This window comes from Ovis canadensis, chromosome 13, assembly GCF_042477335.2.
Source record: "Ovis canadensis isolate MfBH-ARS-UI-01 breed Bighorn chromosome 13, ARS-UI_OviCan_v2, whole genome shotgun sequence".
Classification (NCBI taxonomy): Eukaryota; Metazoa; Chordata; class Mammalia; order Artiodactyla; family Bovidae; genus Ovis; species Ovis canadensis.
In genome coordinates this window covers 8513359-8536698 of record NC_091257.1, presented here as the reverse complement: position 1 = coordinate 8536698, position 23340 = coordinate 8513359, and positions in this window count along the sequence as shown.

Sequence of the window (23340 nt, the reverse complement as noted above, 5' to 3'; positions counted from 1 at the left end):
GGGTCCCTGAGGTCCCCGTCGTAAGTCGAGAGCACCGGCCGCAACTCGAGAAAATCCAGGAGGTTTTGTCCTCCAGGCGAGATGAGGCCCATTTCCGCTGAGGCTTCTCGAGGCTAATCACGTCTAACCACTGGAACTTCCAAAGGGTCCTTCACACCCTTGCTGCAACTCAAGAAGTTCCCCGACATACCTGTCTCCACTCGAGAGGAAGCACGTGGGTCCCGCACACATCCAGGGGAGCCCCGTTTCCGCCTCCTAGCTTGAGATGAGGGATCCTTTCCCTGTTTCGTAGGGAAAGAATTCCCGGCGTTCCCGTCGCAACTCAAGAGGAGGCGCTCTCCAAAGGAAAGGCGAGAGGAACTCCAGGGTCATGCCACCATTCCAAGAGTCCCCCAGATGTGTCAGTCCATTCCAGGGGAACCTGTTTTCCCTGCACTGCCTTGACGTTCAAGCCGAGGATCGAGTCCCACCACGTTTGCACGTGGGACAGCCCTGTGGGAAAGCCTCGTGGGAAAGACTCGAGGGAAAACCATAGATCCTTTGATCCACACGGCGGACTGCGTGACACTGCTGCTACCGCTCTGGAGGAAAGCGCAAGTGCATGCCCGCATTCGAGACGAGGACTGACTCCCCTGGGGAGACTCCAGAAGTACCCCAAGATCCATGTCAGCACTGGAGAGGAATCCTCAGGTTCCGGCCCCGACTCCGCACAAGGTCTTAGGCCCCGGCATCGACGGGAGGGGAATCCCGAGAGGCCCACGAGGAACTCGCATGGGGACTGGCCTTCCCTGAGGCCACCAGAGCGGGTCCCTGAGGTCCCCGTCGTAAGTCGAGAGCACCTGCCGCAACTCGAGAAAATCCAGGAGGTTTTGCCCTCCAGGCGAGATGAGGCCCATTTCCGCTGAGGCTTCTCGAGGCCAATCACGTCTAACCACTGGAACTTCCAAAGGGTCCTTCACACCCTTGCTGCAACTCAAGAAGTTCCCCGACATACCTGTCTCCACTCGAGAGGAAGCACGTGGTGTCCCGCACACTTCCAGGGGAGCCCCGATTCCGCCTCCTAGCTCGAGATGAGGGATCCTTTCCCTGTTTCGTAGGGAAAGAATTCCCGGCGTTCCCGTCGCATCTCAAGAGGAGGCGCTCTCCACAGGAAAGGCGAGAGGAACTCCAGGGTCGTACCACCATTCCAAGAGACCCCCAGATGTGTCAGTCCATTACAGAGGAACCTGTTTTCCCTGCACTGCCTTGACGTTCAAGCCGAGGATCGACTCCCACCACGTGTGCACGTGGGACAGCCCTGTGGGAAGGCCTCGTGGGAAAGCCTCGTGGGAAAGACTCGACGGAAATCCATAGATCCTTTGATCCCCGCGGAGGACTGCGTGACACTGCTGCTACCGCTCTGGAGGAAAGCACAAGTGCATGCCAGCATTCGAGACGAGGACTGACTCCCCTGGGGAGACTCCAGAAGTACCCCAAGATCCATGTCAGCACTGGAGAGGAATCCTCAGGTTCCGGCCCCGACTCCACACAAGGTCTTAGGCCCCGGCATCGACGGGAGAGGAATCCCGAGAGGCCCCCGAGGAACTCGCATGGGGACTGGCCTTTCCTGAGGCCACCAGAGCGGGTCCCTGAGGTCCCCGTCGTAAGTCGAGAGCACCTTCCGCAACTCGAGAAAATCCAGGAGGTTTTGCCCTCCAGGCGAGATGAGGCCCATTTCCGCTGAGGCTTCTCGAGGCCAATCACATCTAACCACTGGAACTTCCAAAGGGTCCTTCACACCCTTGCTGCAACTCAAGAAGTTCCCCGACATACCCGTCTCCACTCGAGAGGAAGCACGTGGGGTCCCGCACACATCCAGGGGAGCCCCGTTTCCGCCTCCTAGCTCGAGATGAGGGATCCTTTCCCTGTTTCGTAGGGAAAGAATTCCCGGCGTTCCCGTCGCATCTCAAGAGGAGGCGCTCTCCACAGGAAAGGCGAGAGGAACTCCAGGGTCATGCCACCATTCCAAGAGTCCCCCAGATGTGTCAGTCCATTCCAGAGGAACCTGTTTTCCCTGCACTGCCTTGACGTTCAAGCCGAGGATCGACTCCCACCACGTGTGCACGTGGGACAGCCCTGTGGGAAAGCCTCGTGGGAAAGCCTCGTTGGAAAGACTCGAGGGAAATCCATAGATCCTTTGATCCACGAGGCGGACTGCGTGACACTGCTGCTACCGCTCTGGAGGAAAGCGCAAGTGCATGCCCGCATTCGAGACGAGGACTGACTCCCCTGGGGAGACTCCAGAAGTACCCCACGATCCATGTCAGCACTGGAGAGGAATCCTCAGGTTCCGGCCCCGACTCCACACAAGGTCTTAGGCCCCGGCATCGACGGGAGAGGAATCCCAAGAGGCCCCCGAGGAACTCGCATGGGGACTGGCCTTTCCTGAGGCCACCAGAGCGGGTCCCTGAGGTCCCCGTCGTAAGTCGAGAGCACCGGCCGCAACTCGAGAAAATCCAGGAGGTTTTGTCCTCCAGGCGAGATGAGGCCCATTTCCGCTGAGGCTTCTCGAGGCTAATCACGTCTAACCACTGGAACTTCCAAAGGGTCCTTCACACCCTTGCTGCAACTCAAGAAGTTCCCCGACATACCTGTCTCCACTCGAGAGGAAGCACGTGGGTCCCGCACACATCCAGGGGAGCCCCGTTTCCGCCTCCTAGCTTGAGATGAGGGATCCTTTCCCTGTTTCGTAGGGAAAGAATTCCCGGCGTTCCCGTCGCAACTCAAGAGGAGGCGCTCTCCAAAGGAAAGGCGAGAGGAACTCCAGGGTCATGCCACCATTCCAAGAGTCCCCCAGATGTGTCAGTCCATTCCAGGGGAACCTGTTTTCCCTGCACTGCCTTGACGTTCAAGCCGAGGATCGAGTCCCACCACGTTTGCACGTGGGACAGCCCTGTGGGAAAGCCTCGTGGGAAAGACTCGAGGGAAAACCATAGATCCTTTGATCCACACGGCGGACTGCGTGACACTGCTGCTACCGCTCTGGAGGAAAGCGCAAGTGCATGCCCGCATTCGAGACGAGGACTGACTCCCCTGGGGAGACTCCAGAAGTACCCCAAGATCCATGTCAGCACTGGAGAGGAATCCTCAGGTTCCGGCCCCGACTCCGCACAAGGTCTTAGGCCCCGGCATCGACGGGAGGGGAATCCCGAGAGGCCCACGAGGAACTCGCATGGGGACTGGCCTTCCCTGAGGCCACCAGAGCGGGTCCCTGAGGTCCCCGTCGTAAGTCGAGAGCACCTGCCGCAACTCGAGAAAATCCAGGAGGTTTTGCCCTCCAGGCGAGATGAGGCCCATTTCCGCTGAGGCTTCTCGAGGCCAATCACGTCTAACCACTGGAACTTCCAAAGGGTCCTTCACACCCTTGCTGCAACTCAAGAAGTTCCCCGACATACCCGTCTCCACTCGAGAGGAAGCACGTGGTGTCCCGCACACTTCCAGGGGAGCCCCGTTTCCGCCTCCTAGCTCGAGATGAGGGATCCTTTCCCTGTTTCGTAGGGAAAGAATTCCCGGCGTTCCCGTAGCCTCTCAAGAGGAGGCGCTCTCCACAGGAAAGGCGAGAGGAACTCCAGGGTCGTGCCACCATTCCAAGAGTCCCCCAGATGGGTCAGTCCATTCCAGAGGAACCTGTTTTCCCTGCACTGCCTTGACGTTCAAGCCGAGGATCGACTCCCACCACGTGTGCACGTGGGACAGCCCTGTGGGAAAGCCTCGTGGGAAAGCCTCGTGGGAAAGACTCGAGGGAAAACCATAGATCCTTTGATCCACGCGGCGGACTGCGTGACACTGCTGCTACCGCTCTGGAGGAAAGCGCAAGTGCATGCCCGCATTCGAGACGAGGACTGACTCCCCTGGGGAGACTCCAGAAGTACCCCAAGATCCATGTCAGCACTGGAGAGGAATCCTCAGGTTCCGGCCCCGACTCCACACAAGGTCTTAGGCCCCGGCATCGACGGGAGAGGAATCCCGAGAGGCCCCCGAGGAACTCGCATGGGGACTGGCCTTTCCTGAGGCCACCAGAGCGGGTCCCTGAGGTCCCCGTCGTAAGTCGAGAGCACCGGCCGCAACTCGAGAAAATCCAGGAGGTTTTGCCCTCCAGGCGAGATGAGGCCCATTTCCGCTGAGGCTTCTCGAGGCCAATCACATCTAACCACTGGAACTTCCAAAGGGTCCTTCACACCCTTGCTGCAACTCAAGAACTTCCCCGACATACCCGTCTCCACTCGAGAGGAAGCACGTGGGGTCCCGCACACATCCAGGGGATCCCCGTTTCCGCCTCCTAGCTCGATATGAGGGATCCTTTCCCTGTTTCGTAGGGAAAGAATTCCCGGCGTTCCCGTCGCATCTCAAGAGGAGGCGCTCTCCACAGGAAAGGCGAGAGGAACTCCAGGGTCGTACCACCATTCCAAGAGACCCCCAGATGTGCCAGTCCATTACAGAGGAACCTGTTTTCCCTGCACTGCCTTGACGTTCAAGCCGAGGATCGACTCCCACCACGTGTGCACGTGGGACAGCCCTGTGGGAAGGCCTCGTGGGAAAGCCTCGTGGGAAAGACTCGAGGGAAATCCATAGATCCTTTGATCCACGCGGCGGACTGCGTGACACTGCTGCTACCGCTCTGGAGGAAAGCACAAGTGCATGCCAGCATTCGAGACGAGGACTGACTCCCCTGGGGAGACTCCAGAAGTACCCCAAGATCCATGTCAGCACTGGAGAGGAATCCTCAGGTTCCGGCCCCGACTCCACACAAGGTCTTAGGCCCCGGCATCGACGGGAGAGGAATCCCGAGAGGCCCCCGAGGAACTCGCATGGGGACTGGCCTTTCCTGAGGCCACCAGAGCGGGTCCCTGAGGTCCCCGTCGTAAGTCGAGAGCACCTTCCGCAACTCGAGAAAATCCAGGAGGTTTTGCCCTCCAGGCGAGATGAGGCCCATTTCCGCTGAGGCTTCTCGAGGCCAATCACATCTAAGCACTGGAACTTCCAAAGGGTCCTTCACACCCTTGCTGCAACTCAAGAAGTTCCCCGTCATACCCGTCGGCACTCGAGAGGAAGCACGTGGTGTCCCGCACACATCCAGGGGAGCCCCGTTTCCGCCTTCTAGCTCGAGATGAGGGATCCTTTCCCTATTTCGTAGGGAAAGAATTCCCGGCGTTCCCCTCGCAACTCAAGAGGAGGCGCTCTCCAAAGGAAAGGCGAGAGGAACTCCAGGGTCATGCCACCATTCCAAGAGTCCCCCAGATGTGTCAGTCCATTCCAGAGGAACCTGTTTTCCCTGCACTGCCTTGACGTTCAAGCCGAGGATCGACTCCCACCACGTGTGCACGTGGGACAGCCCTGTGGGAAAGCCTCGTGGGAAAGCCTCGTGGGAAAGACTCGAGGGAAAACCATAGATCCTTTGATCCACACGGCGGACTGCGTGACACTGCTGCTACCGCTCTGGAGGAAAGCGCAAGTGCATGCCCGCATTCGAGACGAGGACTGACTCCCCTGGGGAGACTCCAGAAGTACCCCAAGATCCATGTCAGCACTGGAGAGGAATCCTCAGGTTCCGGCCCCGACTCCACACAAGGTCTTAGGCCCCGGCATCGACGGGAGGGGAATCCCGAGAGGCCCACGAGGAACTCGCATGGGGACTGGCCTTCCCTGAGGCCACCAGAGCGGGTCCCTGAGGTCCCCGTCGTAAGTCGAGAGCACCTGCCGCAACTCGAGAAAATCCAGGAGGTTTTGCCCTCCAGGCGAGATGAGGCCCATTTCCGCTGAGGCTTCTCGAGGCCAATCACGTCTAACCACTGGAACTTCCAAAGGGTCCTTCACACCCTTGCTGCAACTCAAGAAGTTCCCCGACATACCCGTCTCCACTCGAGAGGAAGCACGTGGTGTCCCGCACACTTCCAGGGGAGCCCCGTTTCCGCCTCCTAGCTCGAGATGAGGGATCCTTTCCCTGTTTCGTAGGGAAAGAATTCCCGGCGTTCCCGTAGCCTCTCAAGAGGAGGCGCTCTCCACAGGAAAGGCGAGAGGAACTCCAGGGTCGTGCCACCATTCCAAGAGTACCCCAGATGGGTCAGTCCATTCCAGAGGAACCTGTTTTCCCTGCACTGCCTTGACGTTCAAGCCGAGGATCGACTCCCACCACGTGTGCACGTGGGACAGCCCTGTGGGAAAGCCTCGTGAGAAAGCCTCGTGGGAAAGACTCGAGGGAAAACCATAGATCCTTTGATCCACGCGGCGGACTGCGTGACACTGCTGCTACCGCTCTGGAGGAAAGCGCAAGTGCATGCCCGCATTCGAGACGAGGACTGACTCCCCTGGGGAGACTCCAGAAGTACCCCAAGATCCATGTCAGCACAGGAGAGGAATCCTCAGGTTCCGGCCCCGACTCCACACAAGGTCTTAGGCCCCGGCATCGACGGGAGAGGAATCCCGAGAGGCCCCCGAGGAACTCGCATGGGGACTGGCCTTTCCTGAGGCCACCAGAGCGGGTCCCTGAGGTCCCCGTCGTAAGTCGAGAGCACCGGCCGCAACTCGAGAAAATCCAGGAGGTTTTGCCCTCCAGGCGAGATGAGGCCCATTTCCGCTGAGGCTTCTCGAGGCCAATCACATCTAACCACTGGAACTTCCAAAGGGTCCTTCACACCCTTGCTGCAACTCAAGAACTTCCCCGACATACCCGTCTCCACTCGAGAGGAAGCACGTGGGGTCCCGCACACATCCAGGGGATCCCCGTTTCCGCCTCCTAGCTCGAGATGAGGGATCCTTTCCCTGTTTCGTAGGGAAAGAATTCTCGGCGTTCCCGCAGCCTCTCAAGAGGAGGCGCTCTCCACAGGAAAGGCGAGAGGAACTGAAGGGTCGTGCCACCATTCCAAGAGTCCCTCAGATGTGTCAGTCCATTCCAGAGGAACCTGTTTTCCTTGCACTGCCTTGACGTTCAAGCCGAGGATCGACTCCCACCACGTGTGCACGTGGGACAGCCCTGTGGGAAAGCCTCGTGGGAAAGCCTCGTGGGAAAGACTCGAGGGAAAACCATACATCCTTTGATCCACGCGGCGGACTGCGTGACACTGCTGCTACCGCTTTGGAGGAAAGCGCAAGTGCATGCCCGCATTCGAGACGAGGACTGACTCCCCTGGGGAGACTCCAGAAGTACCCCAAGATCCATGTCAGCACTGGAGAGGAATCCTCAGGTTCCGGCCCCGACTCCACACAAGGTCTTAGGCCCCGGCATCGACGGGAGAGGAATCCCGAGAGGCCCCCGAGGAACTCGCCTGGCGACTGGCCTTTCCTGAGGCCCCCAGAGCGGATCCCTGAGGTCCCCGTCGTAAGTCGAGAGCACCTGCCACAACTCGAGAAAATCCAGGAGGTTTTGCCCTCCAGGCGAGATGAGGCCCATTTCCGCTGAGGCTTCTCGAGGCCAATCACATCTAAGCACTGGAACTTCCAAAGGGTCCTTCACACCCTTGCTGCAACTCAAGAAGTTCCCCGACATACCCGTCTCCACTCGAGAGGAAGCACGTGGGGTCCCGCACACATCCAGGGGAGCCCCGTTTCCGCCTCCTAGCTCGAGATGAGGGATCCTTTCCCTGTTTCGTAGGGAAAGAATTCCCGGCGTTCCCGTCGCATCTCAAGAGGAGGCGCTCTCCACAGGAAAGGCGAGAGGAACTCCAGGGTCATGCCACCATTCCAAGAGTCCCCCAGATGTGTCAGTCCATTCCAGAGGAACCTGTTTTCCCTGCACTGCCTTGACGTTCAAGCCGAGGATCGACTCCCACCACGTGTGCACGTGGGACAGCCCTGTGGGAAAGCCTCGTGGGAAAGCCTCGTTGGAAAGACTCGAGGGAAATCCATAGATCCTTTGATCCACGAGGCGGACTGCGTGACACTGCTGCTACCGCTCTGGAGGAAAGCGCAAGTGCATGCCCGCATTCGAGACGAGGACTGACTCCCCTGGGGAGACTCCAGAAGTACCCCACGATCCATGTCAGCACTGGAGAGGAATCCTCAGGTTTCGGCCCCGACTCCACACAAGGTCTTAGGCCCCGGCATCGACGGGAGAGGAATCCCAAGAGGCCCCCGAGGAACTCGCATGGGGACTGGCCTTTCCTGAGGCCACCAGAGCGGGTCCCTGAGGTCCCCGTCGTAAGTCGAGAGCACCGGCCGCAACTCGAGAAAATCCAGGAGGTTTTGTCCTCCAGGCGAGATGAGGCCCATTTCCGCTGAGGCTTCTCGAGGCTAATCACGTCTAAACACTGGAACTTCCAAAGGGTCCTTCACACCCTTGCTGCAACTCAAGAAGTTCCCCGACATACCTGTCTCCACTCGAGAGGAAGCACGTGGGTCCCGTACACATCCAGGGGAGCCCCGTTTCCGCCTCCTAGCTCGAGATGAGGGATCCTTTCCCTGTTTCGTAGGGAAAGAATTCCCGGCGTTCCCGTCGCAACTCAAGAGGAGGCGCTCTCCAAAGGAAAGGCGAGAGGAACTCCAGGGTCATGCCACCATTCCAAGAGTCCCCCAGATGTGTCAGTCCATTCCAGGGGAACCTGTTTTCCCTGCACTGCCTTGACGTTCAAGCCGAGGATCGAGTCCCACCACGTGTGCACGTGGGACAGCCCTGTGGGAAAGCCTCGTGGGAAAGACTCGAGGGAAAACCATAGATACTTTGATCCATGCGGCGGACTGCGTGACACTGCTGCTACCGCTCTGGAGGAAAGCGCAAGTGCATGCCCGCATTCGAGACGAGGACTGACTCCCCTGGGGAGACTCCAGAAGTACCCCAAGATCCATGTCAGCACTGGAGAGGAATCCTCAGGTTCCGGCCCCGACTCCACACAAGGACTAAGGCCCTGGCATCGACGGGAGAGGAATCCCCAGAGGCCCCGAGGAACTCGCATGGGGACTGGCCTTTCCTGAGGCCACCAGAGCGGGTCCCTGAGGTCCCCGTCGTAAGTCGAGAGCACCTGCCGCAACTCGAGAAAATGCAGGAGGTTTTGCCCTCCAGGCGAGATGAGGTCCATTTCCGATGAGGGTTCTCGAGGCTAATCACGTCTAACCACTGGAACTTCCAAAGGGTACTTCACACGCTTGCTGCAACTCAAGAACTTCCCTGACATACCCGTCTCCACTCGAGAGGAAGCACGTGGGGTCCCGCACACATCCAGGGGATCCCCGTTTCCGCCTCCTAGCTCGATATGAGGGATCCTTTCCCTGTTTCGTAGGGAAAGAATTCCCGGCGTTCCCGTCGCATCTCAAGAGGAGGCGCTCTCCACAGGAAAGGGGAGAGGAACTCCAGGGTCGTACCACCATTCCAAGAGACCCCCAGATGTGTCAGTCCATTCCAGAGGAACCTGTTTTCCCTGCACTGCCTTGACGTTCAAGCCGAGGATCGACTCCCACCACGTGTGCACGTGGGACAGCCCTGTGGGAAGGCCTCGTGGGAAAGCCTCGTGGGAAAGACTCGAGGGAAAACCATAGATCCTTTGATCCACGCGGCGGACTGCGTGACACTGCTGCTACCGCTCTGGAGGAAAGCGCAAGTGCATGCCAGCATTCGAGACGAGGACTGACTCCCCTGGGGAGACTCCAGAAGTACCCCAAGATCCATGTCAGCACTGGAGAGGAATCCTCAGGTTCCGGCCCCGACTCCACACAAGTTCTTCGGCCCCGGCATCGACGGGAGAGGAATCCCGAGAGGCCCCCGAGGAACTCGCATGGGGACTGGCCTTTCCTGAGGCCACCAGAGCGGGTCCCTGCGGTCCCCGTCGTAAGTCGAGAGCACCTGCCGCAACTCGAGAAAATCTAGGAGGTTTTGCCCTCCAGGCGAGATGAGGCCCATTTCCGCTGAGGCTTCTCGAGGCCAATCACATCTAACCACTGGAACTTCCAGGGGGTCCTTCACACCATTGCTGGAACTCAAGAAGTTCGCCGACATACCCGTCTCCACTCGAGAGGAAGCACGTGGGGTCCCGCACACATCCAGGGGAGCCCCGTTTCCGCCTCCTAGCTCGAGATGAGGGATCCTTTCCCTGTTTCGTAGGGAAAGAATTCCCGGCGTTCCCGTAGCCTCTCAAGAGGAGGCGCTCTCCACAGGAAAGGCGAGAGGAACTCCAGGGTCGTGCCACCATTCCAAGAGTCCCCCAGATGTGTCAGTCCATTCCAGAGGAACCTGTTTTCCCTGCACTGCCTTGACGTTCAAGCCGAGGATCGACTCCCACCACGTGTGCACGTGGGACAGCCCTGTGGGAAAGCCTCGTGGGAAAGCCTCGTGGGAAAGACTCGAGGGAAAACCATACATCCTTTGATCCACGCGGCGGACTGCGTGACACTGCTGCTACCGCTTTGGAGGAAAGCGCAAGTGCATGCCCGCATTCGAGAGGAGGACTGACTCCCCTGGGGAGACTCCAGAAGTACCCCAAGATCCATGTCAGCACTGGAGAGGAATCCTCAGGTTCCGGCCCCGACTCCACACAAGGTCTTAGGCCCCGGCATCGACGGGAGAGGAATCCCGAGAGGCCCCCGAGGAACTCGCCTGGGGACTGGCCTTTCCTGAGGCCCCAAGAGCGGGTCCCTGAGGTCCCCGTCGTAAGTCGAGAGCACCTGCCGCAACTCGAGAAAATCCAGGAGGTTTTGCCCTCCAGGCGAGATGAGGCCCATTTCCGCTGAGGCTTCTCGAGGCCAATCACGTCTAACCAGTGGAACTTCCAAAGGGTCCTTCACACCCTTGCTGCAACTCAAGAAGTTCCCCGACATACCCGTCTCCACTCGAGAGGAAGCACGTGGTGTCCCGCACACATCCAGGGGAGCCCCGTTTCCGCCTCCTAGCTCGAGATGAGGGATCCTTTCCCTGTTTCGTAGGGAAAGAATTCCCGGCGTTCCCGTCGCATCTCAAGAGGAGGCGCTCTCCACAGGAAAGGCGAGAGGAACTCCAGGGTCTTGACACCATTTCAAGAGTCGCCCAGATGTGTCAGTCCATTCCAGAGGAAACTGTTTTCCCTGCACTGCCTTGACGTTCAAGCCGAGGATCGAGTCCCTCCACGTGTGCACGTGGGACAGCCCTGTGGGAAAGCCTCGTGGGAAAGCCTCGTGGGAAAGACTCGAGGGAAAAACATAGATCCTTTGATCCACGCGGCGGACTGCGTGATACTGCTGCTACCGCTCTGGAGGAAAGCGCAAGTGCATGCCCGCATTCGAGACGAGGACTTACTCCCCTGGGGAGACTCCAGAAGTACCCCAAGATCCATGTCAGCACTGGAGAGGAATCCTCAGGGTCCGGCCCCGACTCCACACAAGGTCTTAGGCCCCGGCATCGACGGGAGAGGAATCCCGAGAGACCCCGAGGAACTCGCATGGGGACTGGCCTTTCCTGAGGCCACCAGAGCGGGTCCCTGAGGTCCCCGTCGTAAGTCGAGAGCACCTGCCGCAACTCGAGAAAATCCAGGAGGTTTTGCCCTCCAGGCGAGATGAGGCCCATTTCCGCTGAGGCTTCTCGAGGCCAATCACATCTAACCACTGGAACTTCCAAAGGGTCCTTCACACCCTTGCTGCAACTCAAGAAGTTCCCCGTCATACCCATCGGCACTCGAGAGGAAGCACGTGGTGTCCCGCACACATCCAGGGTAGCCCCGTTTCCGCCTTCTAGCTCGAGATGAGGGATCCTTTCCCTATTTCGTAGGGAAAGAATTCCCGGCGTTCCCCTCGCAACTCAAGAGGAGGCGCTCTCCAAAGGAAAGGCGAGAGGAACTCCAGGGTCATGCCACCATTCCAAGAGTCCCCCAGATGTGTCAGTCCATTCCAGAGGAACCTGTTTTCCCTGCACTGCCTTGACGTTCAAGCCGAGGATCGAGTCCCACCACGTGTGCACGTGGGACAGCCCTGTGGGAAAGCCTCGTGGGAAAGCCTCGTGGGAAAGACTCGAGGGAAAACCATAGATCCTTTGATCCACACGGCGGACTGCGTGACACTGCTGCTACCGCTCTGGAGGAAAGCGCAAGTGCATGCCCGCATTCGAGACGAGGACTGACTCCCCTGGGGAGACTCCAGAAGTACCCCAAGATCCATGTCAGCACTGGAGAGGAATCCTCAGGTTCCGGCCCCGACTCCGCACAAGGTCTTAGGCCCCGGCATCGACGGGAGGGGAATCCCGAGAGGCCCACGAGGAACTCGCATGGGGACTGGCCTTCCCTGAGGCCACCAGAGCGGGTCCCTGAGGTCCCCGTCGTAAGTCGAGAGCACCTGCCGCAACTCGAGAAAATCCAGGAGGTTTTGCCCTCCAGGCGAGATGAGGCCCATTTCCGCTGAGGCTTCTCGAGGCCAATCACATCTAACCACTGGAACTTCCAAAGGGTCCTTCACACCCTTGCTGCAACTCAAGAAGTTCCCCGTCATACCCGTCGGCACTCGAGAGGAAGCACGTGGTGTCCCGCACACATCCAGGGGAGCCCCGTTTCCGCCTTCTAGCTCGAGATGAGGGATCCTTTCCCTATTTCGTAGGGAAAGAATTCCCGGCGTTCCCCTCGCAACTCAAGAGGAGGCGCTCTCCAAAGGAAAGGCGAGAGGAACTCCAGGGTCATGCCACCATTCCAAGAGTCCCCCAGATGTGTCAGTCCATTCCAGAGGAACCTGTTTTCCCTGCACTGCCTTGACGTTCAAGCCGAGGATCGAGTCCCACCACGTGTGCACGTGGGACAGCCCTGTGGGAAAGCCTCGTGGGAAAGCCTCGTGGGAAAGACTCGAGGGAAAACCATAGATCCTTTGATCCACACGGCGGACTGCGTGACACTGCTGCTACCGCTCTGGAGGAAAGCGCAAGTGCATGCCCGCATTCGAGACGAGGACTGACTCCCCTGGGGAGACTCCAGAAGTACCCCAAGATCCATGTCAGCACTGGAGAGGAATCCTCAGGTTCCGGCCCCGACTCCGCACAAGGTCTTAGGCCCCGGCATCGACGGGAGGGGAATCCCGAGAGGCCCACGAGGAACTCGCATGGGGACTGGCCTTCCCTGAGGCCACCAGAGCGGGTCCCTGAGGTCCCCGTCGTAAGTCGAGAGCACCTGCCACAACTCGAGAAAATCCAGGAGGTTTTGCCCTCCAGGCGAGATGAGGCCCATTTCCGCTGAGGCATCTCGAGGCCAATCACGTCTAACCACTGGAACTTCCAAAGGGTCCTTCACACCCTTGCTGCAACTCAAGAAGTTCCCCGACATACCTGTCTCCACTCGAGAGGAAGCACGTGGTGTCCCGCACACTTCCAGGGGAGCCCCGATTCCGCCTCCTAGCTCGAGATGAGGGATCCTTTCCCTGTTTCGTAGGGAAAGAATTCCCGGCGTTCCCGTAGCCTCTCAAGAGGAGGCGCTCTCCACAGGAAAGGCGAGAGGAACTCCAGGGTCGTGCCACCATTCCAAGAGTCCCCCAGATGGGTGAGTCCATTCCAGAGGAACCTGTTTTCCCTGCACTGCCTTGACGTTCAAGCCGAGGATCGACTCCCACCACGTGTGCACGTGGGACAGCCCTGTGGGAAAGCCTCGTGGGAAAGCCTCGTGGGAAAGACTCGAGGGAAAACCATAGATCCTTTGATCCACGCGGCGGACTGCGTGACACTGCTGCTACCGCTCTGGAGGAAAGCGCAAGTGCATGCCCGCATTCGAGACGAGGACTGACTCCCCTGGGGAGACTCCAGAAGTACCCCAAGATCCATGTCAGCACTGGAGAGGAATCCTCAGGTTCCGGCCCCGACTCCACACAAGGTCTTAGGCCCCGGCATCGACGGGAGAGGAATCCCGAGAGGCCCCCGAGGAACTCGCATGGGGACTGGCCTTTCCTGAGGCCACCAGAGCGGGTCCCTGAGGTCCCCGTCGTAAGTCGAGAGCACCTGCCGCAACTCGAGAAAATCCAGGAGGTTTTGCCCTCCAGGCGAGATGAGGCCCATTTCCGCTGAGGCTTCTCGAGGCCAATCACATCTAACCACTGGAACTTCCAAAGGGTCCTTCACACCCTTGCTGCAACTCAAGAACTTCCCCGACATACCCGTCTCCACTGGAGAGGAAGCACGTGGGGTCCCGCACACATCCAGGGGATCCCCGTTTCCGCCTCCTAGCTCGATATGAGGGATCCTTTCCCTGTTTCGTAGGGAAAGAATTCCCGGCGTTCCCGTCGCATCTCAAGAGGAGGCGCTCTCCACAGGAAAGGCGAGAGGAACTCCAGGGTCGTACCACCATTCCAAGAGACCCCCAGATGTGTCAGTCCATTACAGAGGAACCTGTTTTCCCTGCACTGCCTTGACGTTCAAGCCGAGGATCGACTCCCACCACGTGTGCACGTGGGACAGCCCTGTGGGAAGGCCTCGTGGGAAAGCCTCGTGGGAAAGACTCGAGGGAAATCCATAGATCCTTTGATCCACGCGGCGGACTGCGTGACACTGCTGCTACCGCTCTGGAGGAAAGCACAAGTGCATGCCAGCATTCGAGACGAGGACTGACTCCCCTGGGGAGACTCCAGAAGTACCCCAAGATCCATGTCAGCACTGGAGAGGAATCCTCAGGTTCCGGCCCCGACTCCACACAAGGTCTTAGGCCCCGGCATCGACGGGAGAGGAATCCCGAGAGGCCCCCGAGGAACTCGCATGGGGACTGGCCTTTCCTGAGGCCACCAGAGCGGGTCCCTGAGGTCCCCGTCGTAAGTCGAGAGCACCTTCCGCAACTCGAGAAAATCCAGGAGGTTTTGCCCTCCAGGCGAGATGAGGCCCATTTCCGCTGAGGCTTCTCGAGGCCAATCACATCTAACCACTGGAACTTCCAAAGGGTCCTTCACACCCTTGCTGCAACTCAAGAAGTTCCCCGACATACCCGTCTCCACTCGAGAGGAAGCACGTGGGGTCCCGCACACATCCAGGGGAGCCCCGTTTCCGCCTCCTAGCTCGAGATGAGGGATCCTTTCCCTGTTTCGTAGGGAAAGAATTCCCGGCGTTCCCGTCGCATCTCAAGAGGAGGAGCTCTCCACAGGAAAGGCGAGAGGAACTCCAGGGTCATGCCACCATTCCAAGAGTCCCCCAGATGTGTCAGTCCATTCCAGAGGAACCTGTTTTCCCTGCACTGCCTTGACGTTCAAGCCGAGGATCGACTCCCACCACGTGTGCACGTGGGACAGCCCTGTGGGAAAGCCTCGTGGGAAAGCCTCGTTGGAAAGACTCGAGGGAAATCCATAGATCCTTTGATCCACGAGGCGGACTGCGTGACAGTGCTGCTACCGCTCTGGAGGAAAGCGCAAGTGCATGCCCGCATTCGAGACGAGGACTGACTCCCCTGGGGAGACTCCAGAAGTACCCCACGATCCATGTCAGCACTGGAGAGGAATCCTCAGGTTCCGGCCCCGACTCCACACAAGGTCTTAGGCCCCGGCATCGACGGGAGAGGAATCCCAAGAGGCCCCCGAGGAACTCGCATGGGGACTGGCCTTTCCTGAGGCCACCAGAGCGGGTCCCTGAGGTCCCCGTCGTAAGTCGAGAGCACCGGCCGCAACTCGAGAAAATCCAGGAGGTTTTGTCCTCCAGGCGAGATGAGGCCCATTTCCACTGAGGCTTCTCGAGGCTAATCACGTCTAACCACTGGAACTTCCAAAGGGTCCTTCACACCCTTGCTGCAACTCCAGAAGTTCCCCGACATACCTGTCTCCACTCGAGAGGAAGCACGTGGGTCCCGCACACATCCAGGGGAGCCCCGTTTCCGCCTCCTAGCTCGAGATGAGGGATCCTTTCCCTGTTTCGTAGGGAAAGAATTCCCGGCGTTCCCGTCGCAACTCAAGAGGAGGCGCTCTCCAAAGGAAAGGCGAGAGGAACTCCAGGGTCATGCCACCATTCCAAGAGTCCCCCAGATGTGTCAGTCCATTCCAGGGGAACCTGTTTTCCCTGCACTGCCTTGACGTTCAAGCCGAGGATCGAGTCCCACCACGTTTGCACGTGGGACAGCCCTGTGGGAAAGCCTCGTGGGAAAGACTCGAGGGAAAACCATAGATCCTTTGATCCACACGGCGGACTGCGTGACACTGCTGCTACCGCTCTGGAGGAAAGCGCAAGTGCATGCCCGCATTCGAGACGAGGACTGACTCCCCTGGGGAGACTCCAGAAGTACCCCAAGATCCATGTCAGCACTGGAGAGGAATCCTCAGGTTCCGGCCCCGACTCCGCACAAGGTCTTAGGCCCCAGCATCGACGGGAGGGGAATCCCGAGAGGCCCACGAGGAACTCGCATGGGGACTGGCCTTCCCTGAGGCCACCAGAGCGGGTCCCTGAGGTCCCCGTCGTAAGTCGAGAGCACCTGCCGCAACTCGAGAAAATCCAGGAGGTTTTGCCCTCCAGGCGAGATGAGGCCCATTTCCGCTGAGGCTTCTCGAGGCCAATCACGTCTAACCACTGGAACTTCCAAAGGGTCCTTCACACCCTTGCTGCAACTCAAGAAGTTCCCCGACATACCCGTCTCCACTCGAGAGGAAGCACGTGGTGTCCCGCACACTTCCAGGGGAGCCCCGTTTCCGCCTCCTAGCTCGAGATGAGGGATCCTTTCCCTGTTTCGTAGGGAAAGAATTCCCGGCGTTCCCGTAGCCTCTCAAGAGGAGGCGCTCTCCACAGGAAAGGCGAGAGGAACTCCAGGGTCGTGCCACCATTCCAAGAGTCCCCCAGATGGGTCAGTCCATTCCAGAGGAACCTGTTTTCCCTGCACTGCCTTGACGTTCAAGCCGAGGATCGACTTCCACCACGTGTGCACGTGGGACAGCCCTGTGGGAAAGCCTCGTGGGAAAGCCTCGTGGGAAAGACTCGAGGGAAAACCATAGATCCTTTGATCCACGCGGCGGACTGCGTGACACTGCTGCTACCGCTCTGGAGGAAAGCGCAAGTGCATGCCCGCATTCGAGACGAGGACTGACTCCCCTTGGGAGACTCCAGAAGTACCCCAAGATCCATGTCAGCACTGGAGAGGAATCCTCAGGTTCCGGCCCCGACTCCACACAAGGTCTTAGGCGCCGGCATCGACGGGAGAGGAATCCCGAGAGGCCCCCGAGGAACTCGCATGTGGACTGGCCTTTCCTGAGGCCACCAGAGCGGGTCCCTGAGGTCCCCGTCGTAAGTCGAGAGCACCGGCCGCAACTCGAGAAAATCCAGGAGGTTTTGCCCTCCAGGCGAGATGAGGACCATTTCCGCTGAGGCTTCTCGAGGCCAATCACATCTAACCACTGGAACTTCCAAAGGGTCCTTCACACCCTTGCTGCAACTCAAGAACTTCCCCGACATACCCGTCTCCACTCGAGAGGAAGCACGTGGGGTCCCGCACACATCCAGGGGATCCCCGTTTCCGCCTCCTAGCTCGATATGAGGGATCCTTTCCCTGTTTCGTAGGGAAAGAATTCCCGGCGTTCCCGTCGCATCTCAAGAGGAGGCGCTCTCCACAGGAAAGGCGAGAGGAACTCCAGGGTCGTACCACCATTCCAAGAGACCCCCAGATGTGCCAGTCCATTACAGAGGAACCTGTTTTCCCTGCACTGCCTTGACGTTCAAGCCGAGGATCGACTCCCACCACGTGTGCACGTGGGACAGCCCTGTGGGAAGGCCTCGTGGGAAAGCCTCGTGGGAAAGACTCGAGGGAAATCCATAGATCCTTTGATCCACGCGGCGGACTGCGTGACACTGCTGCTACCGCTCTGGAGGAAAGCACAAGTGCATGCCAGCATTCGAGACGAGGACTGACTCCCCTGGGGAGACTCCAGAAGTACCCCAAGATCCATGTCAGCACTGGAGAGGAATCCTCAGGTTCCGGCCCCGACTCCACACAAGGTCTTAGGCCCCGGCATCGACGGGAGAGGAATCCCGAGAGGCCCCCGAGGAACTCGCATGGGGACTGGCCTTTCCTGAGGCCACCAGAGCGGGTCCCTGAGGTCCCCGTCGTAAGTCGAGAGCACCTGCCGCAACTCGAGAAAATCCAGGAGGTTTTGCCCTCCAGGCGAGATGAGGCCCATTTCCGCTGAGGCTTCTCGAGGCCAATCACATCTAAGCACTGGAACTTCCAAAGGGTCCTTCACACCCTTGCTGCAACTCAAGAAGTTCCCCGACATACCCGTCTCCACTCGAGAGGAAGCACGTGGGGTCCCGCACACATCCAGGGGAGCCCCGTTTCCGCCTCCTAGCTCGAGATGAGGGATCCTTTCCCTGTTTCGTAGGGAAAGAATTCCCGGCGTTCCCGTCGCATCTCAAGAGGAGGCGCTCTCCACAGGAAAGGCGAGAGGAACTCCAGGGTCATGCCACCATTCCAAGAGTCCCCCAGATGTGTCAGTCCATTCCAGAGGAACCTGTTTTCCCTGCACTGCCTTGACGTTCAAGCCGAGGATCGACTCCCACCACGTGTGCACGTGGGACAGCCCTGTGGGAAAGCCTCGTGGGAAAGCCTCGTTGGAAAGACTCGAGGGAAATCCATAGATCCTTTGATCCACGAGGCGGACTGCGTGACACTGCTGCTACCGCTCTGGAGGAAAGCGCAAGTGCATGCCCGCATTCGAGACGAGGACTGACTCCCCTGGGGAGACTCCAGAAGTACCCCACGATCCATGTCAGCACTGGAGAGGAATCCTCAGGTTCCGGCCCCGACTCCACACAAGGTCTTAGGCCCCGGCATCGACGGGAGAGGAATCCCAAGAGGCCCCCGAGGAACTCGCATGGGGACTGGCCTTTCCTGAGGCCACCAGAGCGGGTCCCTGAGGTCCCCGTCGTAAGTCGAGAGCACCTGCCGCAACTCGAGAAAATCCAGGAGGTTTTGTCCTCCAGGCGAGATGAGGCCCATTTCCGCTGAGGCTTCTCGAGGCTAATCACGTCTAACCACTGGAACTTCCAAAGGGTCCTTCACACCCTTGCTGCAACTCAAAAAGTTCCCCGACATACCTGTCTCCACTAGAGAGGAAGCACGTGGGTCTCGCACACATCCAGGGGAGCCCCGTTTCCGCCTCCTAGCTCGAGATGAGGGATCCTTTCCCTGTTTCGTAGGGAAAGAATTCCCGGCGTTCCCGTCGCATCTCAAGAGGAGACGCTCTCCACAGGAAAGGCGAGAGGAACTCCAGGGTCGTGCCACCATTCCAAGAGTCCCCCAGATGTGTCAGTCCATTCCAGGGGAACCTGTTTTCCCTGCACTGCCTTGACGTTCAAGCCGAGGATCGACTCCCACCACGTGTGCAGGTGGGACAGCCCTGTGGGAAAGCCTCGTGGGAAAGCCTCGTGGGAAAGACTCGAGGGAAAACCATAGATCCTTTGATCCACGCGGCGGAGTGAGTGACACTGCTGCTACCGCTCTGGAGGAAAGCGCAAGTGTATGCCCGCATTCGAGACGAGGACTGACTCCCCTGGGGAGACTCCAGAAGTACCCCAAGATCCATGTCAGCACTGGAGAGGAATCCTCAGGTTCCGGCCCCGACTCCACACAAGGTCTTAGGCCCCGGCATCGACGGGAGAGGAATCCCGAGAGGCCCCCGAGGAACTCGCATGGGGACTGGCCTTTCCTGAGGCCACCAGAGCGGGTCCCTGAGGTCCCCGTCGTAAGTAGAGAGCACCTGCCGCAACTCGAGAAAATCCAGGAGGTTTTGCCCTCCAGGCGAGATGAGGCCCATTTCCGCTGAGGCTTCTCGAGGCCAATCACATCTAACCACTGGAACTTCCAAAGGGTCCTTCACACCATTGCTGCAACTCAAGAAGTTCCCCGACATACCCGTCTTCACTCGAGTGGAAGCACGTGGGGTCCCGCACACATCCAGGGGAGCCCCGTTTCCGCCTCCTAGCTCGAGATGAGGGATCCTTTCCCTGTTTCGTAGGGAAAGAATTCCCGGCGGTCCCGTCGCATCTCAAGAGGAGGCGCTCTCCACAGGAAAGGCGAGAGGAACTCCAGGGTCGTGCCACCATTCCAAGAGTCCCCCAGATGTGTCAGTCCATTCCAGAGGAACCTGTTTTCCCTGCACTGCCTTGACGTTCAAGCCGAGGATCGACTCCCACCACGTGTGCACGTGGGACAGCCCTGTGGGAAAGCCTCGTGGGAAAGCCTCGTGGGAAAGACTCGAGGGAAAACCATAGAGCCTTTGATCCACGCGGCAGACTGCGTGACACTGCTGCTACCGCTCTGGAGGAAAGCGCAAGTGCATGCCCGCATTCGAGACGAGGACTGACTCCCCTGGGGAGACTCCAGAAGTACCCCAAGATCCATGTCAGCACTGGAGAGGAATTCTCAGGTTCCGGCCCCGACTCCACACAAGGTCTTAGGCCCCGGCATCGACGGGAGAGGAATCCCGAGACGCCCCCGAGGAACTCGCATGGGGACTGCCCTTTCCTGAGGCCACCAGAGCGGGTCCCTGAGGTCCCCGTCGTAAGTCGAGAGCACCTGCCGCAACTCGAGAAAATCCAGGCGGTTTTGCCCTCCAGGCGAGATGAGGCCCATTTCCGCTGAGGCTTCTCGAGGATAATCACGTCTAACCACTGGAACTTCCAAAGGGTCCTTCACACCCTTGCTGCAACTCAAGAAGTTCCCCGACATACCCGTCTCCACTCGAGAGGAAGAACGTGGGTGTCGCACACATCCAGGGGAGCCCCGTTTCCGCCTCCTAGCTCGAGATGTGGGATCCTTTCCCTGTTTCGTAGGGAAAGAATTCCCGGCGTTCCCATCGCATCTCAAGAGGAGGCGCTCTCCACAGGAAAGGCGAGAGGAACTCCAGGGTCGTGCCACCATTCCAAGAGTCCCCCAGATGTGTCAGTCCATTCCAGAGGAACCTCTTTTCTCTGCACTGCCTTGACGTTCAAGCCGAGTATCGACTCCCACCACGTGTGCACGTGGGACAGCCCTGTGGGAAAGCCTCGTGGGAAAGCCTCGTGGGAAAGACTAGAGGGAAAACCATAGATCCTTTGATCCACGTGGCGGACTGCGTGACACTGCTGCTACCGCTCTGGAGGAAAGCGCAAGTGAATGCCCGCATTCGAGACGAGGACTGACACCCCTGGGGAGACTCCAGACGTACCCCAAGATCCATGTCAGCACTGGAGAGGAATCCTCAGTTTCCGGCCCCGACTCCACACAAGGTCTTAGGCCCCGGCATCGACGGGAGACGAATCCCGAGAGGCCCCCGAGGAACTCGCATGGGGACTGGCCTTTCCTGAGGCCACCAGAGCGGGTCCCTGAGGTCCCCGTCGTAAGTCGAGAGCACCTGCCGCAACTCGAGAAAATCCAGGAGGTTTTGCCCTCCAGGCGAGATGAGGCCCATTTCCGCTGAGGCTTCTCGAGGCTAATCAGGTCTAACCACTGGAACTTCCAAAGGGTACTTCACACCATTGCTGCAACTCAAGAAATTCCCCGACATACCCGTCTCCACTCGAGAGGAAGCACGTGGGGTCCCGCACACATCCAGGGGAGCCCCGTTTCCGCCTCCTAGCCCGAGATGAGGGATCTTTCCCTGTTTCGTAGGGAAAGAATTCCCGGCGTTCCCGTCGCATCTAAAGAGGAGGCGCTCTCCACAGGAAAGGCGAGAGGAACTCCAGGGTCGTGCCACCATTCCAAGAGTCCCCCAGATGTGTCAGTCCATTCCAGAGGAACCTGTTTTCCCTGCACTGCCTTGACGTTCAAGCCGAGGATCGACTCCCACCACGTGTGCACGTGGGACAGCCCTGTGGGAAAGCCTCGTGGGAAAGCCTCGTGGGAAAGACTCGAGGGAAAACCATAGATCCTTTGATCCACGCGGCGGACTGCGTGACACTGCTGCTACCGCTCTGGAGGAAAGCGCAAGTGCATGCCCGCATTCGAGACGAGGACTGACTCCCCTGGGGAGACTCCAGAAATACCCCAAGATCCATGTCAGCACTGGAGAGGAATACTCAGGTTCCGGCCCCGACTCCACACAAGGTCTTAGGCCCCGGCATGGACGGGAGAGGAATCCCGAGAGGCCCCCGAGGAACTCGCATGGGGACTGGCCTTTAATGAGGCCACCAGAGCGGGTCCCTGAGGTCCCCGTCGTAAGTCGAGAGCACCTGCCGCAAGTCGAGAAAATCCAGGAGGTTTTGCCCTCCAGGCGAGATGAGGCCCATTTCCGCTGAGGCTTCTCCAGGCCAATCACGTCTAAGCACTGGAACTTCCAAAGGGTCCTTCACACCCTTGTGGCAACTCAAGAAGTTCCCCGACATACCCGTCTGCACTCGAGAGGAAGCACGTGGTGTCCCGCACACATCCAGGGGAGACCCGTTTCCGCCTCCTAGCTCGAGATGAGGGATCCTTTCCCTGTTTCGTAGGGAAAGAATTCCCGGCGTTCCCGTCGCATCTCAAGAGGAGGCGCTCTCCACAGGAAAGGCGAGAGGAACTCCAGGGTCGTGCCACCATTCCAAGAGTCCCCCAGATGTGTCAGTCCATTCCAGAGGAACCTGTTTTCCCTGCACTGCCTTGACGTTCAAGCCGATGATCGACTCCCACCACGTGTGCACGTGGGACAGCCCTGTGGGAAAGCCTCGTGGGAAAGCCTCGTGGGAAAGATTAGACGGAAAACCATAGATCCTTTGATCCACGCGGCGGACTGCGTGACACTGCTGCTACCGCTCTGGAGGAAAGCGCAAGTGCATGCCCTCATTCGAGACGAGGTCTGACTCCCCTGGGGAGACTCCAGAAGTACCCCAAGATCTATGTCAGCACTGGAGAGGAATCCTCAGGTTTCGGCCCCGACTCCACACAAGGTCTTAGGCCCCGGCATCGACGGGAGAGGAATCCCGAGAGGCCCCCGAGGAACTCGCATGGGGACTGGCCTTTCATGAGGCCACCAGAGCGGGTCCCTGAGGTCCCCGACGTAAGTCGAGAGCACCTGCCGCAACTCGAGAAAATCCAGGAGGTTTTGCCCTCCAGGCGAGATGAGGCCCATTTCCGCTGAGGCTTCTCGAGGCTAATCACGTCTAACCACTGGAACTTCCAAAGGGTCCTTCACACCCTTGCTGCAACTCAAGAAGTTTCCCGACATACCCATCTCCACTCGAGAGGAAGCACGTGGTGTCCCGCCCACCTCCAGGGGAGCTCCGTTTGCGACTCCTAGCTCGAGATGAGGGATCCTTTCCCTGTTTCGTAGGGAAAGAATTCCCGGCGTTCCCGTCGCATCTCAAGAGGAGGCGCTCTCCACAGGAAAGGCGAGAGGAACTCCAGGGTCGTGCCACCATTCCAAGAGTCCCCCAGATGTGTCAGTCCATTCCAGAGGAACCTGTTTTCCCTGCACTGCCTTGACGTTCAAGCCAAGGATCGACTCCCACCACGTGTGCACGTGGGACAGCCGTGT